Source organism: Emydura macquarii, unplaced genomic scaffold (assembly GCF_026122565.2).
Source record: "Emydura macquarii macquarii isolate MOO-44397 ecotype Brisbane River unplaced genomic scaffold, CSIRO-AGI_Emac_v2 contig_968, whole genome shotgun sequence".
NCBI classification, from domain to species: Eukaryota; Metazoa; Chordata; order Testudines; family Chelidae; genus Emydura; species Emydura macquarii.
The window spans coordinates 2,999,879-3,018,798 of record NW_027131105.1 but is presented as its reverse complement, the minus strand read 5'-3'; the positions used below and the strand labels follow the sequence as shown (position 1 = coordinate 3,018,798).

Sequence of the window (18,920 nt, the reverse complement as noted above, 5' to 3'; positions counted from 1 at the left end):
GAGGTCTCAACGATGCCAAGTATAGAGGGACAGTTACCTCCAGTGTCTTATATGTGACACTCCTCTTAAAACACTCCAGACTGATATTAGCTTTTTTGTAAGTGCATAATTTTGTTGGCTCCCATTCAGTTTGCGATCCACCACACCCCCAGATCCTCATTAGCAGTACTACTGCCTAGCCAGCTATTCCCCAGTTTGTAGTTGTGCGTTTGATTTTTTCCTTTCTTACTGTAGTACTTTGCACTTGTCTTTACTGAATTTCATCTTAACAAACTGGAGAATTGGTCAGAAATAAACAAGATTTTGAATTCTAATCTTGTCCTCCAAAATGCTTGCAACCCCTCCCAGCTTGGTGTCACCTGCAAGTGTCATAAGCATACTCTAAACTCCGTTATCCAATTTATTAATGAAAATACTGGACTAGTACTGGACTTAGGACAGACACCTGTGGAAACTCACAAAATACATTCCTCCAGTTGGACAGTGAACCACTGAAAACTACATTTTGAGTATGGTCTTTCAAGCAGTTGTGCACCCACTGTGACATACGAGGGCAGAATCCAGACTAATGAACAACTGTGTCACCCCTGCCCTGCAACTCTGGGTGCCCTGCAATGCCTTACTCAAGGAGCTACCACACGGATCACTCACAAACAGCCTTCCAGCATGCAAGCCACACCCTGAGTGCCTGGGTGTGACTGCAGCCTGCCAGCCACACTTGGGTTACACTCTGGTGCTCACCAGCCTTGGGTGACCCCAACACATCCTCAGTCCCAGGTTTCCCCCAGAAATGTATGTCCTGTACTGCCCAGCCCTCTCCTGGACAGAACAAAATATTTTAAGTCTGTTAGTCCTTAATGGGAATAATATGCCATATTATCATCTCAAATGATTATTCAGACACTTCAATTTAAAGATACTGAATTAGATAAAATAGTAAAACAAGTTTATTAACTACAAAGAGATCAATTTTAACTTAGTGTAAGTAGGGTTACCAGATAGCAAGTGTGAAAAATCAGTACAGGGGATGGGAGGTAATAGGCACCTATATAAGAAAAAGCCCTGAATATTGGACTGTCCTTATAAAATAGGGACATCTGGTCACCCTAAGTACAAATAATGCATGAAAGTCAGAAATGGTTACGGGAAAAATAAAGATAAAAAGTTTACTAATGCCTAATTTAACAAACTGTATCAGATTCAAGCAAAGTTTTCTCACCACATGCTTTCAGTAATCCTACTGACCAAACTCTGTCAGTCGGGACCCGTTTCTAAAATTCCAACAGTTGCTTCCATTTTCTCTTCAGGTGCAATGAATGCAATAGGCAGGGAGAGAGAGGGGGGTGCCTTTGTGTGTTTGTCCCTCTTTTTTATAGTTTCAGTCCCCCTCTTGAAAAACATTTCCAGTTGAGACCCAGGAAAAGAGGAGAATATGTGGAAGGATATTCCCTGTTGGTTTTTTTTACCTGTTTGAACTTCCTTTGTCTTCCCTTTCCTGCTTGATGACTCTGTTTACTGCTTCAATGCAAATTAATTGTACTGAAGCCGTAAATTAATGCAAAGATAACATTTACCTTTGTTTTAGACATACCTGTTTGCCAACTTCTGTTTGAACAGGGCTGTAGGGTGTGGAACATGTGTTAATAACATTGTATAGGGAACTCTTATAATTTTACATACAAAGTCACCACATGTTTTATCAGGATGATAGTAACCAGCAAATTATGAGTTTTCAAATGATACCCTACAAGACATGTCTTGTACAAAATTATTACAATCATGTCTAGGAAGTGAACATATGGGTTTATTCTGTCACACCCACTTTACAGTAATTTCCTCTAGACCACATTTCCTTAGTTTGCTTATGAGCATGTCATGTGGAAGTGTGCCAAAAGCCTTATTAAAATCAAGATATATCATGAGCTTATATGCTTCCCTAGACAGAACAACACACAGTACCTGCTTAATTTTAAGCACATACTTAAGTCCCATTAACTTAAACATATGCCTAAGGGTTGTCCTGAATGGGGATACTTTCCTGAATCAGAGTCTTATGCCAAGTAGTAAGAGTCCTCAGATCTGACCCCAAGTTTGTAACAAACTTAAAATTCATAATCAAAAAGGCAGTGTTAAGATAACCATTTACTTTTTTAAAAAATTGAAAAACTGCTCACAACACCAAGGTCATCAAAAGTCAGAATTAGACCCTTCTTTTACTGTTCTCTGTGTACTATATGGTTCCCTATTTACTTTCTGCCTTTTACAATTAAACTTGATTCTCCCCCCACCCTTTTTTCCCCCCTTAATTTTACCATTTACTTTCACTTTCTGGTTCTTACACACTAGCATAATGCTATTGTGCCTGAGCTTCCCAATATTGCACGGAATAGGTCAATTCCTTCACACACCTAAAATAAACCAAATAAAAATAGCTGGGTTTTATTGAATTTTTTGGAAAAAAAATGTAATAAAAATTTCCCTTTTTATACTAGGTCAAATACAGATGCTGGTGCTATGATGGTACAGAGCCAGAATCTTAGATCTTGCCATAATACTTAGATACTTCAAAGCCACATACACACCAAATGAAAAAGATCATTTCAATAAATATTTTAGTTTATGGAGGAATATATGTAGCTGAACAATGAATAATAATTAAACAAACTTTTTTTTTTTGGCTTTTGTTGAGTGAATAAACCATATAGTAAATTAAGTCTGATTTTCATTAAAATTAACAATACTCCAGGCATGGTATGGACTAGTGAATGTAGGGTCCATAAAAAAGATTCAACTTTTTGCCAGTGTTTTTCCCTTTGAAAGGAGGAAGCTTTCCTTCTATTTTCAGTGAAAGAAAATTATAAACATACAAAAAATTTAGCAAGAGAAAAATAAATAATTAATATAAGAAAAGGAGAATGAGCTAATATACAATGCCTCCATACACATTCTACAGAGTGACACTGAACTAGATAATAGCGGAAATAAATGAATAGTAGAGAAATAAAAGATGTGCAGAGGAGTCCCTGGAGAGAGAAATGGCCCTATTTATCCAAAGAGTTAAAAAACAGCTGGATGGGAAAGAGTCAGATATCAAAAGAAATAAACCTGAGTGATTATGGCTAAACTGCATCTTCCATAATGACTTAGAAATGCCACTCCAAGTCATTACAGTTAAATTCTGTGCCCCACCCCACCCCCCTGCCTTTTCAGCTATGCAGTTTCCCTAGAATTTTCACTATAAAAGAGGCAAGATTTGCCTGCCCATAGATTCTCCTAAGACCTGCCAGCGGAAACAAACATTCCTGTGCAGAACCTGTCTGCTGCTGAGCCGCAGTTTCTGGTTCCCTCCCCCCACCCCTAAAGATTTTTCACACTTGCATAGCACAGTCACAGGTTCAAATCCGTTGGCACAATGCTCTGGGGGGGGGGGGGGGGGGGGGAGAGAGACGACGACAATATTTTCAAAACTTTAAATGAACATGGAACAAATTCTTTCCACAAATGTATCTAAAAAAAAAAAGAACTAATTAAGACAAGAGTTTTGTCACTGCAATCTTAAATAATCCAAGTACAGAGAGGATGATACAATGGACCAAACTGTGGACAGAGACGTGTTTATAATAGACTCTGGCTCTGGATTCACAGCAGGTTACAGGTTTAAGGAAAATACTGTGGTGACTATGCCACACACAAAGCTGTGCCATTGTACATACATGTCATTTGAGGCACGAACCCCAAACCCAGTGCCCTCAACCACCCAAGAAGTGTTGGTCGTCTACTAGATCAGCACTCAATGAAACGGATTGTTGTTTTTCTGAAATGACTTTTGTTCCATCTTTTCCCTCAAATATTTAGGATTTTAAAAGCAAAAGGGAGTTAGGAACTCACATTTCAATGGGGTTTAGAAGCCTAACAGTCTTCAGGTATAGCTAAACTCCAGTGGGGAGCATGCCTCCCAGCCCAGGTGGACAGATTTGGGTTAGCTCAGCTCACGCTAGTATGCTAAAAATAGCAGTGTGGCTGTCACAACACAAGCCTTTCCAGACCGCTTGGGTGACTAGCTCATGTCATTCACCCATCCTGCAACCACCACACTGCTATTTTTCACGAGCTAGCTCAAGCATCTCTCTTTGCCCAGACTGGGAAGCATGCTCCCAGCTGCAGTGCGGACACACCCTGGGATGGATCTGAAAATCCCCATCTTCCAGGCTAGTCTAGTCCTGAATTGGGTGGAGATATCAGAAAGGGAAGAAGGATGGTCCAGTGGTTGAGGGCAATAGCTTAGGGTTCAATTCCCTGGGCCACCACAGACTTCCTGTGTGACCGTGAGCAAAATCAATCTTTCTGCACCTCAGTTCGCCATAGGTAACATGGGGACAGCAGTACTTCACAGAGGTATTATAAGGATATTCCAGTCAAAGAGTCCATAAATGTACATAGATACGGTACCTGCACAGGTCAGGAATCACCATGTTCTTCTTAGGGACAGATGCTCCCGCGCAGCTGAGTAGTTAAGAGGGAGACCAACATACGTGGAATGGAGTCTGGGTACAAGGAGAGGAAAAGCAGCCACACAGTAGCCGTACAACTACATCCCCTCCCCCCACTCCTTCAGTGGTTCCAATGTAGATGATCAGCTCAGTACAGCCAGAGAAGCGTAAGCTGAGGAAAATGGGGTACATCTAAGCCACCCTACAAAGTACGTTCCCCTGTGAAGGCAGTTTAAGTTACAGTACCAAAAAGGATTTATAGATGACCGGCCTATTAATGAGGGCTCCCTATGCTGAGTTTTTCCCCAGCTGTGGAGGGGCTTGTGGCAGGTAGTTGGTGGAGCTGAAGCAGGGGTGGTGACAAAAGCTCTCTCTGTACCGCAGGGGAAGAGGAGCCTGGGTGCACTATGCCAGGGGCAAGTGGTAGGAGCATGGCTAGACTGAGACCATCCGAAACTGCCCTCATTTATATAGATCTCATCCTTCCACTCAATCTACTGCCCAAGCCCACTGTTCTGCTGTCAGTCCCAATGTCTGGCCAAGAATGGCTGTGTGACTGTGAGGGTTGGTGCTTCCCTTCCACATGGTTTTATGGCCAAAGGGGACCACATCCCCCTTAATGCCTAATTGATATTAAATATAGATGTTCCTGTTTTCTAGGAGCTGCTGTGTTACAGGCTGAGCACTGCTTTCCATATCCTTGTCTTCCATGTCTTCAAAAAAGAGGCACCCATTTGGGACCCACCTGACAAAACTCCATTTACATTTAAAATAACGTTACCCATAAGAACATAAATAGCTCCATGGGTCAGGGACCATCTTTTTGCTGTGTTTGTACAGCACCTAGTACAGTGAAATCCTGGCCCATAGGTAGAGTTCCTAGCTACTATGGTAATACAAATAAGAAATGATGATGATGATAATGTGTGTCACCTGGTCCAAAAACAGAAATGTGCTTCCACCTTGGCAGTGCACAAAGTCCATTTTCCCTTCTGAGGAAGATTTCAAATAGTTTGAATCGAGCCGGTTTATTTTACACGAATCCTATTTCTTACTTACAGATGGACCTGATCTGTCAGAGACCTGGAACATAGCCCATAGCAAAACTTGTTTAAAGTATCATCTGTTCTTCCTACAAGGGCACAGTAATGCCAGAAACTATTTCACTTTCCATATATATTAAGAGTAAAATTAATATATACATTCCATATATTACATTTTAATATATATCGCCTACATTGGCTAGTTTATTGTGAAAGTGGAGTAAGGGGTAATTTTGAGCCTGATAATAGACTTTTTACTGGCATTTTCTTTAAAAACAAATAGAATCAAATATGTATTAACACACAATGTTAAGCAGCAAATTACACCATGATCTGGACTATCTTCTGTCATACAGAATTTGACCCTATTGCCATCAAAGTCAATAGAAACACTTTCCACTAACTTCAGTGGGATTTAGATTATCCCATTCCATTGGCTCACATTTATTGGGCCAAGTTCGGCTCTCATATGTGCTTCGGTGTTTATTTAGATTAACTCCTGTGATAGAGTCACCCTAAAGTAACAGAGCAGAATTTGGCCTGGTAGAGTAAGATGATCAATTTCTTTACTACATTCTGATGTGTGTTACTTGTTCTTATATTAATTTCATACACACACTATTTTATACATACACACACAATAAAGATCAGAACACACCATTCACAACATCTAAAAGAAGCACTGGCCTGTAATTCATAAATGGACCTTAACTAGTATCCATTGCTGAAATATTTAGATAGCTGATCATTTTGCAACCTTCACAAATGTTAGGAGATACAGAGATTTACCAGTAATAGGACTGGATCGACAATCTTGAGAGTTAGAATTAAAACTGCCTTTCATTTGTCATCTATACAACAGTGATACATTAGGTGTAAATACAGAAGAAATATCAAAGAAGAAAAAAATATGGCCCTTTTGAAGAAAAACCTACAACACATCAAAAAGTAAGACTAGTTATGGAAATCTGCCCAGTGTTGTGAGATTCTTAGGGACAAACATTGATCTTGATGAACATGCAACTCCAGTTAATGGCATTAATGAGAGTCGAGTGAGCTATGCTTCACATGCCACAGTGGAAATGTAATCCTTAACAACCAAAGACTGCCAGGTATCAATGCACGTAGAAAAGCTAGTCAATGAAACTATTGAAAGATCACCAGCTAATAGCCTGATCAAATTATAACAATTAGTACTGGAGGCTGATTCACTTCAAGATTCCTATGACGTCATTTTATAGCAAAGCAGGACAAGTAAATACTCTCCTTGATTACTCCGTTCCCATTATATCTTAGAAAAAAATTTCCATGTTCCTATGAGAAATTCACTGTAGCAAAGAAAATTTCACCAAACAGTTTCTATTCCCACAGAAAATGCAGACATTTTCCATCACATCAGATACTTGGTTCTTTTTGGGGGGGGGGGGGGGGGGGGGGGGGGGGGGGGGGGGGGGGTGTGCACACAGAACTTGTGAAGTGGTAAATGTGTCAAAAATCTAAAATTACTTGGAGATATTCTGCAATACAATCATCCTTTATATTCATATAGCTCAGCTCATATGGCTTACATTCAGCCTGTCATACTGAATCATGACTACTTCTTGACTTGCATTAACAAAAACAAACTTAATTTTCACTTCAGTATGTGACATAAAATCCTCTCTGAATTCACAGTCAAAAGGCCAGAAGCAGTGTTAGAAATAATTGTTTTTCTGAAAAGCTCACTTGTGAGGAAGTTAAAAACCAGTTCATTTGAGTTCTGACTAAAATACAAAAACACATACGTTTTGTTCATGGAGTATTTTGCAGAAAATTCTACTGCAAAGAGCTTTGTCCATGTGCAGTGTAGCCATAGCTATTATAGTTAATATACTGCTAAAAGAACACACCGTAAACCCTTCCAAGTCTACTGAAATCTTTACTGCATCAAGCAGAGGACATTTAACAATGGCTTTAAAACTCTGATTAACATTTAGAAAGTAAGTTTGGAGAACAAAGTCAATACAAAGTTAAGGGATAACACAGAAAGGTATAACCTCTACACAAAGCAAAACAAATTATATAAAGCAAAATTAAAGTTTAAAGCCAAATTATTTCCTACCAGTCACAATAAATTCACTACAGATATCTAGTTAACTATGATTTTTGCTAACCTGTAGATGTGCAGGACTGTAGATGCAGTTAAATTTTCCTATAACCTTTTGTCTCCAGTCATGTTACTAGTGCTCTGTTTCCAACTGTTTCTTACACTCACAAATTCCCTTTCCCAGCTCTATCCTAGGAACTGCCCAGATTTTGTGGTGTAATCTGAGCAGGCAAGTACCATGTGCCTATGATATGGTTAATTCACTTCTTACCCCCTGTGATGTGTAAGGAAACAGCTTAGAGTTTCAAAGAACTGTTCTCTGTCCAGTCAATCCAGGTATAATAAAAGGCAGTACTTTTGTATCTGGCAGGTTAGATTTTCATTTCGCATCTTGAAGTCAGAAACCGATATTTACTACAAACTACAATCATTTTAATATAAACTTCCCAGGGCCTGATTCTTCAACCCTGCCATATGCAAAATTTTCAATGACTTCTCTAGGAGATCCACACACAGAAGCTTGCAGTATCAGTTTGGAAGAAACCAACACTTAATAGCCGCTTAATGGCTAACCTATTGCTCCAGGGGATAGTCAACGTGACAGCTATCCACTTGGCCAACACCAAGGACTGTACTGGGGACCTCCTAAATTACCAGCCTTTACAGCTTGAGCTAAAAATCTAGGTTCTGTACATGAGAGCTTAAACAGACTCACATCCTTTGTGTATTGGACAGACAGGAACACACACAATACACCAGGGCAGGTGGGGTTCTTCAGTGCCCAGTTCCGGAAGTGTTACACCTGTAGATCTGTGTGTAGCATGCTGAGCAGAGCCCCACATGTAGCCCGCACTCTGCTCAGTGCTGCCCACCAGGATTTCTCAATGCAGGGGGAGTGCAGAGCGAGCCCCAAAACCCTCTTTGGTGGTGTGTGTGCAGGGGAGGAAACACAGCACGCTTCCACTTTTTGTGTTGTATCTTTGGGTTTTGAACATACACCATTCATCTTAATATCAGAATGCTTGAAGCGCAAACAGCCTGGTTAAGAGTATCTCTAAAACACACTCTCCTTCTCCACCCATTTCAGGGCTACCTACATAAAGACAGTGATGATTTCACCCTAAATAGTAAACTTTGGCCTTTTGACGCCCACAGACCCCTTAGCCCTTTGGTAGCACTGTAATTCGTTTTGCATCAGTTTACCAAAAGGCTTTACATTTTGGATGTAAAAGCAAAATGGACCCATGCTGTCAGTGGATTCCTCAACGCTGGCAAAAATCTAAGAGAAATAAGGTCACCTTCTTCTAGCTGTTGATGTTTTCCTATTACCTTTCTTTTTTGTATTTGATTCTCTTTGTATTAAAATGATCAAAAATCAAGTATAAATGATTCAATACCTGTAGAGCAGCATTTTGGAGGCGTGGAAGTTGCTCTTTCTGACCATGTACCTCTTTAAGGGTGATAGCATGCCTCAGTATATAGGTACACCTATATAAGTAGGGAAGATAGCATACCTCAGTGTATAGGCACATCTACGAGGTAGGAAAGAACTACATGAGAAATGGCTCCAGGGGAAAAAAAAAAAACCTGTGCTTCACCAGCCCCGTGATACCTAAGGTGGTGGTGCATGTGAATATCCCATACAGTGACTGGCCACCCACAAATGATGTATGCTGCAAATCACACATTGTTCATCCTCTGGTACCCACCAAGTTCACTGGAGGGGAAGTCAGAGCAAGCTGCCCAGTAGTTTTACCCCTCTTCAGTGCCTCCAAAATACTCCAGTTCACAATGCATTTGCTCACCACTGTGTCACTGAGTGGGAGGATACAGTCCTGAGACATATTTTCATCTCTTCACGTTACAAATTTGGCACCACCTTCTCTGCTATGTTCCAGCAGTTTTGTGCCACTCCAGCAGTGTAAAGGAGTCAGAAACCCAATTTAACTGGTCAGTTAAACTGGATTAATGGCTGCTTCGCATTACCCACAAGGCAGGCACAGCAGATCAATGAAATTGGTACTCTAAAATAACTCTTTCCCCTGGCCATCTAATCCCACCCACAACATATGGTCATAATCAGCACAAAGCCCACCTAATTTTATGAAAAATGTTGATTCGAGGCTGTTGGGTGTTTGAATGCATCATCTAGATTTCTTGAAAAGAGTAAAAACTAGAAACTAATGATCTCGTTGCTCCTTGCTAGACTCTTGCAAGAAAACAGCATGTAAAGTAATCCCCTGTCAATATCAATTGTACCCTGCCACTCCTCAATTGCTCATACATTTGCAAGTAAATTACATAAGCAACATGAAGAGGATACAACCCTATCTGGCAATAGTTAACAACCAAAGGGTGGAGGCTTCCATTCCCTTCCCAGCCAGGCTAAGAGAGTGAGACATGGAGGGAAAGCTAGGTCATCTTTGAAACGCTCACCAAGGAACAGCTGCAAGAGAAGATTAAAGGGGAGCAACAGTCAGGGATCATGGAGGAAGGAGAATACGTGACATCAAGGCGACAGAACAAACAGGAAATATAAACTCTCTGAGAACATTAACTCTTGGCCAGAATAGTGCAAAGCAGTTATGACTAGGGACTTACTTTCTTTTAATTTTTTGTTATTCATTTTTAATGGACATTGGTAATAACACCTGCTTTTTATCAGATAATTTGAAGCTCCACATAGATAACACTTCCCTTCTGCTCAGGTCCTCATACTACACCCTACTGTGAGAAACCCATTTGTTCTAAAGTGAAGGCCTTAGTTCTGTTTGTCTGGAGACCCTCCAGTTGATTCATTAACTAACTTATTTGCATGAGCAACTTTTTTAAATTGTTCCAGTTAACAATTGTAGAAACCCTTCAGAATGGATTTAAGAGCTAGATTACTATTTAGGCTTCCTCAGTCATAATGACTATAGTCTACAAAGCAACAACAACAACAAAAAGGGCGGGGGGGGGGGGGGGGGGGGGGAAATAGACAGATTTTAGTGCTTAGGAATAATGACAAATAGACATCTCTGAAAACAGAAGTCCAGTTTTAATCTACACATCAGGAAAAGCAACTTGCTACTCTGCCAACATGCCTCAGAATTGCTTAGAAGGGACCAACAAGGCCAAAGGAATCAGTGATTTCTGTGATGTAAACACTTGTGTAAGAACTTCACAGAAGCCACCAGTGTGTGTCTCAAATTTCCAAGCAGCCATCACAGGATAACTTTTAGCCACCACACTGCTCCACCTCAAACAGTGCACTAGAAGAGTGGTTTTCAACCTGTGCTCTGCAGACCTGTGGGGGTCCACATACTATGTCTAAGATTTCCAAAGGGGTCCACACCTACATTTGAAATTTTGTAGAGCACCACAAATTTAAAGAGGTTGAAAACCACTGCTCTAGAAGGATCTATATTCTGTAACCAATAGCCCAAGCTGTGCAGCGCCCCAGTGTCAAGGACTTCACTGTTTACTTAGAGGCCCCCATCCTCTCTGACCCAGAAAGAACATTTAACTCCTTCGGTGCCAAATAACTTTAATGGCAAAATACTCACCTTCACTACTGCACATCTTCCTTTACCATTCATTTACATAGCTGTTCTCTATTACACGGTTGATGGAGCACATTCCTCTTCTAGCAGTCGAGAGGATTAAACATGTTTATTATGATTATTTATTTACATTTTGCTATTGCCTGAAGGTTCCAATCAGGATCTGGGCCTACTGTTCCAGGCACTCAACAAACTGAAATAGACATGATCCCTGCTCAGAAGGGCTGACAGTCAAAATAGGTTCTTAGAGCTAATTTCAGACCTGGTATTTGTGGGTACAACTCCTTGGGGAGTTTTGCCTGCTACAGCACTAAGAGCCAGGTTCAGACATGGTGAAGACTTTACAGCTCGTTTCCTGTTAATCTCAGGTTACATTTTTGCTGCAATTCCAGGACAGAGTGCAAAATCAATAATTTGCTGAGCATGAGAGAGTCTGGTCACCCTTCTATCTAGAAAACACACACTCTTAAGAATTCAGAAATGCTTAATTTTATTAGCCATTTGTGCCAGGCTTGAATTTGCTGAAATTATGATTAATACCTTGTACTTCTGTAGTCCTGTCATCTTAGGATCTTAAATCAGTGTATGCAGCCTCATAGTTACTCAAAACTCAGAGATACTTAGGGATTCACCAAAATGAAGTCAAGAGTGGAAATCAGCAGCTATTTAACTAATTTTGCAGAAGTAAAAAAAGCAAAACACAATAAGCTGAAAGTGCAGGAGAAATGTATTTGGAATGCAATTCCTGGTCCCATATCATGCCAACACAATACAGCCCATACTAGGAGCATGGCCATCATACTGGAATTAACACACCATCAAACAAAACCACTTGCGGTCACTTGTAAGGTCCTGCATGGACAAACCATCTTCTATTATGCAATGGAAATCCTCCATTCTGCCAATGATGCCAGTCTTCATTGCCTATTTGTCACATTTTCCCAACAAGTACCTTCGTGCTCCATCTTACGCCAACCCTAATGCCTCAGAAGAGTTCTCAAGAAAAATCCAAAAAGCCATCACATAGTCCTCCTTCAAATCCTACCTCTGCTCCGATACTACACACAACCCAATAACTTGACAACAGTTAGATGGCTAGTGTGCTGTGACCACTGCTTATCACACTGATCGGAATTGCCTCACTGTTATCTTGTTCTCCCCCATCTGTTTGTTGTATCCCCTTGTCATCTCATCTTATACTTAGGTTGTAAAATCTTTCGGACTGGGACCAACTTTTCATTTTATATGTTTGTTCACTGCCTGCTGCAATTGGGCTGGGGCCTTCAAGCACTATTGCAAAGCAAATAAATCAATCTTTGGCAGAAAGTCCCATTGAATCTTTAATGGAACAATTAAAAATAAGTTTCACATCTTACCCCAAATATACCACAGTAATATAAGCTACATAGTAACCGTAGTACAGTACTTAACACCATACAATGGCATTTTTTAAAAGGAAACCATAATGTGGCTTTCTAAACATTGCTTTAGCAAGAGTTTTGCTGGAGAACAAAAAGTCAGACCCTTGACATCTTCCAAATTAGGGCTATGTGAAATTAGCTTTCAAACATTTCAAATTAACTGACACGTTGCCTTTGCGTGCAAAGTTCTGACAGCAGATGATATTTCTTTGCCAAAACGGGCACAACTCCAGCATGTAACAATTTGCAATGTTCTTCCATTGCCCCAGGGAAAAGGGCCATTTTTCTGGAGCATCCATGACACTTTCAGTACAAAATCAACAATTTATTATTACATGGCAGAAGTTCACAATATTTTTTTTTAAACACCAAAGAATGCCCTTTGTTTTAGAGAGAAAACAAAGAATTTGAGGAGAAACCACAAAATGTTCAAGAAAATCATTCAACTTTTGATTTTGTACCTGTTTTGCCAGCAATGAGACTTTTCTCACAATTCTAATATCCATGTCAATAAGAAGGGGGAAAAGTAGCTTTATACTGACTACACCTACAATCACTCCTGCAATTTAAAATCTTTGGTAATAAAAAGGATAAAACAGGACTCCACTGGGAGAAGACATTTTTCTAGAACTCTGTTTCCTTTAATGGAAGCTTCTATAATTTAATGATCAGGAACAAGAGCATAGAGAGCGAGGTAGGAGAAGAGGAGGGATAACAAATACAAAAAAGCCACCACACACCCAATACACCAGGCTCCAATCCTGAAAATGATAAAACATGGGCAAACAGCTGCACTCACTCAGAACTCTGTTGACCAAAATGACATTGCCGTGCAAGCACTGCACCCACTTACATCCTATCAACTGTAGGACTAGAGTCCAATAGTTTACTATCACAAGGATTTTATTGATAGCAAATTTGACTCCACTCAACAAGTTTTGACAAAACCAAAAGATAAATTAAAACTCATGGAAATATTTTATTTTAAAATTTTAGTAGAGCCTATTTTCTTTTTAATGAAAAAAATATTCCCCTGCACTGTTTGGAATCTAATCACTGATGCATTATTTTAGAGCAAGAGAACATGACAAAGTTATAATGATTATGGTAGTACCTAGGAACACCAATTTTAGACTAAGACTCCAGTATGCCAGGCATTACACACACACACACACACACCCCAGTCCCAGCCCCTGGGAATTTGCAATCCAAGTAAGAAACAAAGTAACTAGAAATTATAAACAAAAGTGAAACTGAGTAGGTTTTTTTTTTTGTGTGTCCAAGTTGAAAGATATTACAAAACAGAATGAAAAGTAAAGTCGATATTTTAAAAGAATTTTAATAATCTAAGCTGTTATCTATAACATAAGTAAAGAAACATATAGGTATATAGTCATTTTTAAGTTGACGGTGTTACTTTATCCATAAATTTCAAAAAAAAAAAACAATTGACAGCCCGGAGTCAAGAAGAGATGCTGTAAATATAATTGCTCATGTCCCTTAACACCTTATATATTTGAGACTCTTAAAGTTCCCCATTGAAGAGAATACAAATTTCACACACTCAGCTCATCCTCTATCACACTGTTCTGTGAAAAAGACAACAAAGTGATCCAAAATAAAATAAAATGAATGTAGAATTCCAAAAGGAAATATCCTTCTTTAGTGATGTGCTCTTGCATTTCACACACACACACACACACACACATGCACCCAAAACACACCACCCAAAAAATTAAACATGCTTTTTCCTCAGGGCAAATTCTTCCAGCATCAAAGCAGGATGTCATGTCAGGAATCCAAGACCATGCCAGAGAGCAAAATGTATTTGCTGTAATTTGCCTTTAAAGATGGGAGGCAAGTCAGTATATTATAATATACTACAATTCATATTACTGTATGAATCCACTGACACTTACTTATTAATATAGTATTGAGAGGAATTCCACAAAGCCATTTTGCATAAGAAAAGCCACTGCTGTTTCAAATGAATTCCCCTTCCACGTTTCCAGCATTGTTTAAAACGTGACTCATTATCTTGTAGTTTTCTGTTTCTTTTAAGGTTTTGGGCTGGTTGATCATGTTGATTACATGGGGTTTTTTAGAAAAAGAGAGGGAATATGATGAGTGGAGTCCAATCTAAATAATTTGATTATTCAAACTGATTTTTAAAAAAACTCAAAATATGTAATAATTATTCAAGGCAATGAATAGCCAAGAGCCACTTAAGGCCAGATTTTGTTGCCTTCTTTATAGCCACAGTCCTATTCAGAGTCATTGGGGCAATTCTCATCAATACAGAAAGTGGGATTTTACCCTTAGATTAGTGACTTTACTAGAAGGGCAGTTATCTGTGTTGGCATACACCAAATCAGTGGCATTGCATAGGCATAAAAATCAGGGCAGAATTTGACTAACAGCATAACTAGTACTAGTAGTCTCCTGACGCCATCAAAGCCAATATTGCATGTTGTAAATGAAATTGTGAAAGAATAATTGAAGAAAAATTATTTTAAAAAATAGAGGGGTTTGTATCGAAACTAAGATCTGCCACTCCTTTTGCATGCCAAATTCAATGGCGTTATGCGTGCATGCAAGTCAGCTGGAACTAGTCCGTTACGTTTAATGACTCAGCAAACTTTAAAACAAATAACTTTAAATGAACTGAAATGCAATCATTTGAAATATCACTGTAAATGGACAAGTTTCTTAAACTATTAAAATATTACTCAAGCTTTTCTAAACAAAGCCAAATCAACTATGTGGTTATTTTTAATTTCTTAAATCGTTACTTGCGAAAGGAATGCATTTTTTCCTGGTCCTGACATATATTTAAAGCGTGTCTCTTTTCCTAAAAAGTACTGTGTAATAACCGCACTGAGGGTTCCAAACTTACTGGGTCTCATTGATTTCCATATTAAAGGTACTCAACCAAAAAGACAAAAACAAAAAGATGTTTTTTCTAACTGCCAGGGCTGCCTTTCAGCAGCTTTAATAACTGGTTAAAACTAACTAGTTCAATCTGAATTGGTTTATTGATACTGGGGATTGCAAACGAACTGCAACACTAACTGGTTGCCACCAGTACAGCCCACAGCATGCCAGTGACCTTTTGAAATCTCTCAGAATGCACTGTCAACGAAAGCTGAGCCAAGAACTGTGGGATAGGTATCTGGTTGAAATGGTTTAGCGCAGTACTAATGTGGATGTAAGGTGCATCTTAAACCAATCCAGCTCAGTCAGCGTGGATACACTGAACCATTTGAACTTACATCGGTTCAGGACAAATGATTCCATTTCAAAGGGTTCAGTTCTCTAGAGTGGACAAAGCAGAAGAGTCAAACAGTATGTTTTCCTTCTTATACACTGGTATAAAGGTTCTGTGTCAAATTAGGCCCTGGCTGACACCGTTTCCTTGAGTGTAATCAGTTAGGCACAACCAGAGATAGAATCCAGCTCATTCTCATCTGAGTTATGTTTGTTCCAAAGGGATAACAGGAGTAAAAAGAAATAAAGTTTTACTTTAGTGACCTAAGTCAGCAAAAAAGAACTGAGTGCGCATAGGGAACAGGTCTCTTAAGTCAGAAGGTACAATTTTTACCTAGTTGCTTTGCAGAGAAGTTTTATTACCCTCCGAGATCGGTTTAGGAGGGAAATACAGTTTGTGTTAACAACAGAGTAATCAGGCATATAAGAAGTTATAGTAGTCTGCTATTCAACTGTTCTATTGTCCATAATGAAAATGTTTCTTACGCTTACATTTTAGCCCATATTCCTAGCATACTGTATTCTTGGCACCGATCTGGACAGCTCAGCTGTCATTGCCTATACCCATTCATAAAATGTGACCACACTGCTGAAAGCCACAGCTTCTGGTGCACCCAGAAACAATGTCATATCTCAAGTCAAAAACATACTTCCATAAACTGCCTCTACTTGGAAAGCCTGAAGGTCACATCTGGACTATGAAGTCAATGGGAGCTGCGTACATGGATCAAGGGCAATATTTAAACTTCTGTCTGATTTTGGACGCAATCCATGTAGAGAGTTCATTAGCAAGTCAGTCAGACAGGAACGTATAAAACTCTTAAAGCAGAATGGAAGATTAAGTTAAATTAGCACAGCTTTATTTTGGTGAATGGTAACATGATAGGTTTGTTACACGCAAGTCCAAAAGATAACAGAATGTAATGGCTCATTGACTGCAGTGGGAGAAGATCCAGACCAAGCTCTCCCCCTCCCACTCAAAAAAGATCTCACGATATTCTTACAGGACATCACCATACTTGGTTCCCCCTCCCCCTACAAGAGTTCACTTTCTTATATGGAGCCCACAAGGGTGTAATGAGGAGCAAACAATTCACTCCCTAGCAAACCAGTGCCTGAAAACTCATTCTTTGGGCTTATAAACCAGCCAGAAAGAAACAATTTAACATCATGCAGGAAATCCAAACTTCCACAAGTGCAAGGGAACCAGGGGAAGAGCTACACAAAAGCAAACGTGTGGAACAACATTGCTATGTCAAGGCCTTGGTTGAAACACATGGATCGTGGGTGTGTGATAAGAGTTGGACTAAGACTTGCGGTTATTTTCTGGGGTTTTTGTATGCACATAATTTACAGGAGTTACAGTCATACCCAGAAGTTGAATACTCACTGTGGAGGGAGGATTCAGGTATCAAAGGCCTGGTCTACACTGACACTGGCAGTCAATGGGAGATGCTGAGGTATGAGCTTGCGTATCTTCACTTCACCACGCCAATGGGAAACACCCTCCGGTCAACACAGCCTTACTCTTTTGGGGGGCTGGAGGCTGGATTAATGGCATTGACAGGAAAGCACTTCCAGGATCTACTGAGCAGGACTCCACAGCCACTCAGTTGATCCCATTGCATCAATCCATGCAGCCCCAGAAGTGTAGACATACCCAAAGTGAACTAAGAATTATGGGGGAAGTGTCAGCTATGCTGTATGTTGCCTGCCTCTTGGGAATCTTACAGGCACCCTTCCCCAGAGCTCTGGAGTTGAGCCTCCATACTTGATTGCAGGGGAATCCAGAACAAGAGAGGGGCAACTCAGCCCTTTCCCCAAGAGGCTCTCTTGCTGCCCCTACAGATGTTACATTGGGACACTCAACATGCAACATCAAAAACCCATTAATCCACCTTTATGACCGTACTACATCAACTATGGGAGTTTCAGCCAATGGCAGCGTGGGTCCTTCAGCACCCAGGCTGCCAGGAGGCTTTGGTTTAGGTGGGACAGAGTACAGCCAGGTCAAGGCACAGGCCCAATGGCCTCAACATTCACCACAAGCTTTGGACATCTGCCGACTGAAGGGAGTGAAACTCTGCTTATTCTCTGAAGAAGAGTTCAGCCCCACCTCCAATAAGGAGATGGACATTCCATATATGATGAAACTTCTTTCCCCTGCATGGGAAAAAATCCTACCAGAATATTTGACACAGAAAAAGTTCAAGGAGCATTTTTCTCTCATAACTACCAAAACAGCACCAGAGAGATCAAAAGAAAGAGAAAATAGCCACACCAGGGCAAGTTTTAGCAGTGTATTGCCAGGGGGTGTATATGCCCTATGCCACTCCAGCCACTAAGGAGTTAACAGGAAGACTAGCTCTCTCATCAGCTGAGGCTAATTACTAGACGTGTAACAGCTGGGGGAGTAAAAAGACTGCAGGTGCTCCATGCCTCAATTTCCTCCTCCCAGGGTGGTTCCCTGCAGCCGTCCCCACCCAGGCTGGAACTGTTGCCATGGCTTTGTCCTCCAGCCAAGTCATTAACTAAAACATATCCACTTCCAGGGCAATGGTAAAATCCACATAAACAGCTTTTCCACGCCACTCAGGCTCCTCTACAGTCCAGCCTCTGGGGCCAGCTCCCATCCTCTGCCGGGTTAGCCTCGGGTCTCTCTACTCTTGGACAGAGCACCGACTCCCAGGCTACTTCCCTAGAGCCCTGCTCATAGCCTCAGCCTCTCTAGACTACCTTGCAGCCTCTTCCTTGTTCTGGGATATGACATTGACTGGCAGGCTGCTTCTCTGGGGTCCCCGGCTTCTTCCACACCCGACTTCAGAACATTCCACAGAACCCAGCTTACTCCCTAGTCCATCCCGCCCTCCGCGCCTCCATTTTGTTGAGGCCCAGGTAATTCTCAGGCTGTCACCTGACCCCACTTAGCCCTGCCCCCTTAGGCTGGGAGGCAGTTAATGATGGCACAGGTGAGACTGATTGAACATGGCTGGCTAGCCCCATGCCTCTGGGCCCTTACGGGCAGGCTATCCTGCTGCAGCTATTTTTCTGGACATGAAAACTAGAGA

General features: G+C 40.6%; 1 protein-coding gene across 5 annotated transcripts in view; it reads right to left on the bottom strand.

Annotated features, from left to right (window-relative positions):
• FBLN2 (fibulin 2) overlaps positions 1 to 18,920 on the bottom strand; it is a 184,659-nt gene that overhangs the window by 118,883 nt on the left and 46,856 nt on the right. Inside the window, exon 1 of one of the 5 annotated variants that reach the window (XM_067543805.1) lies at positions 18,589 to 18,696. The exons of the other annotated variants lie outside the window; for them this stretch is intronic. The gene's annotated coding sequence lies outside the window, so the exon portion shown is untranslated. Of the gene's footprint in view, positions 1 to 18,588; positions 18,697 to 18,920 lie in introns of those variants that run through there. 5 annotated transcript variants of the gene reach the window in all.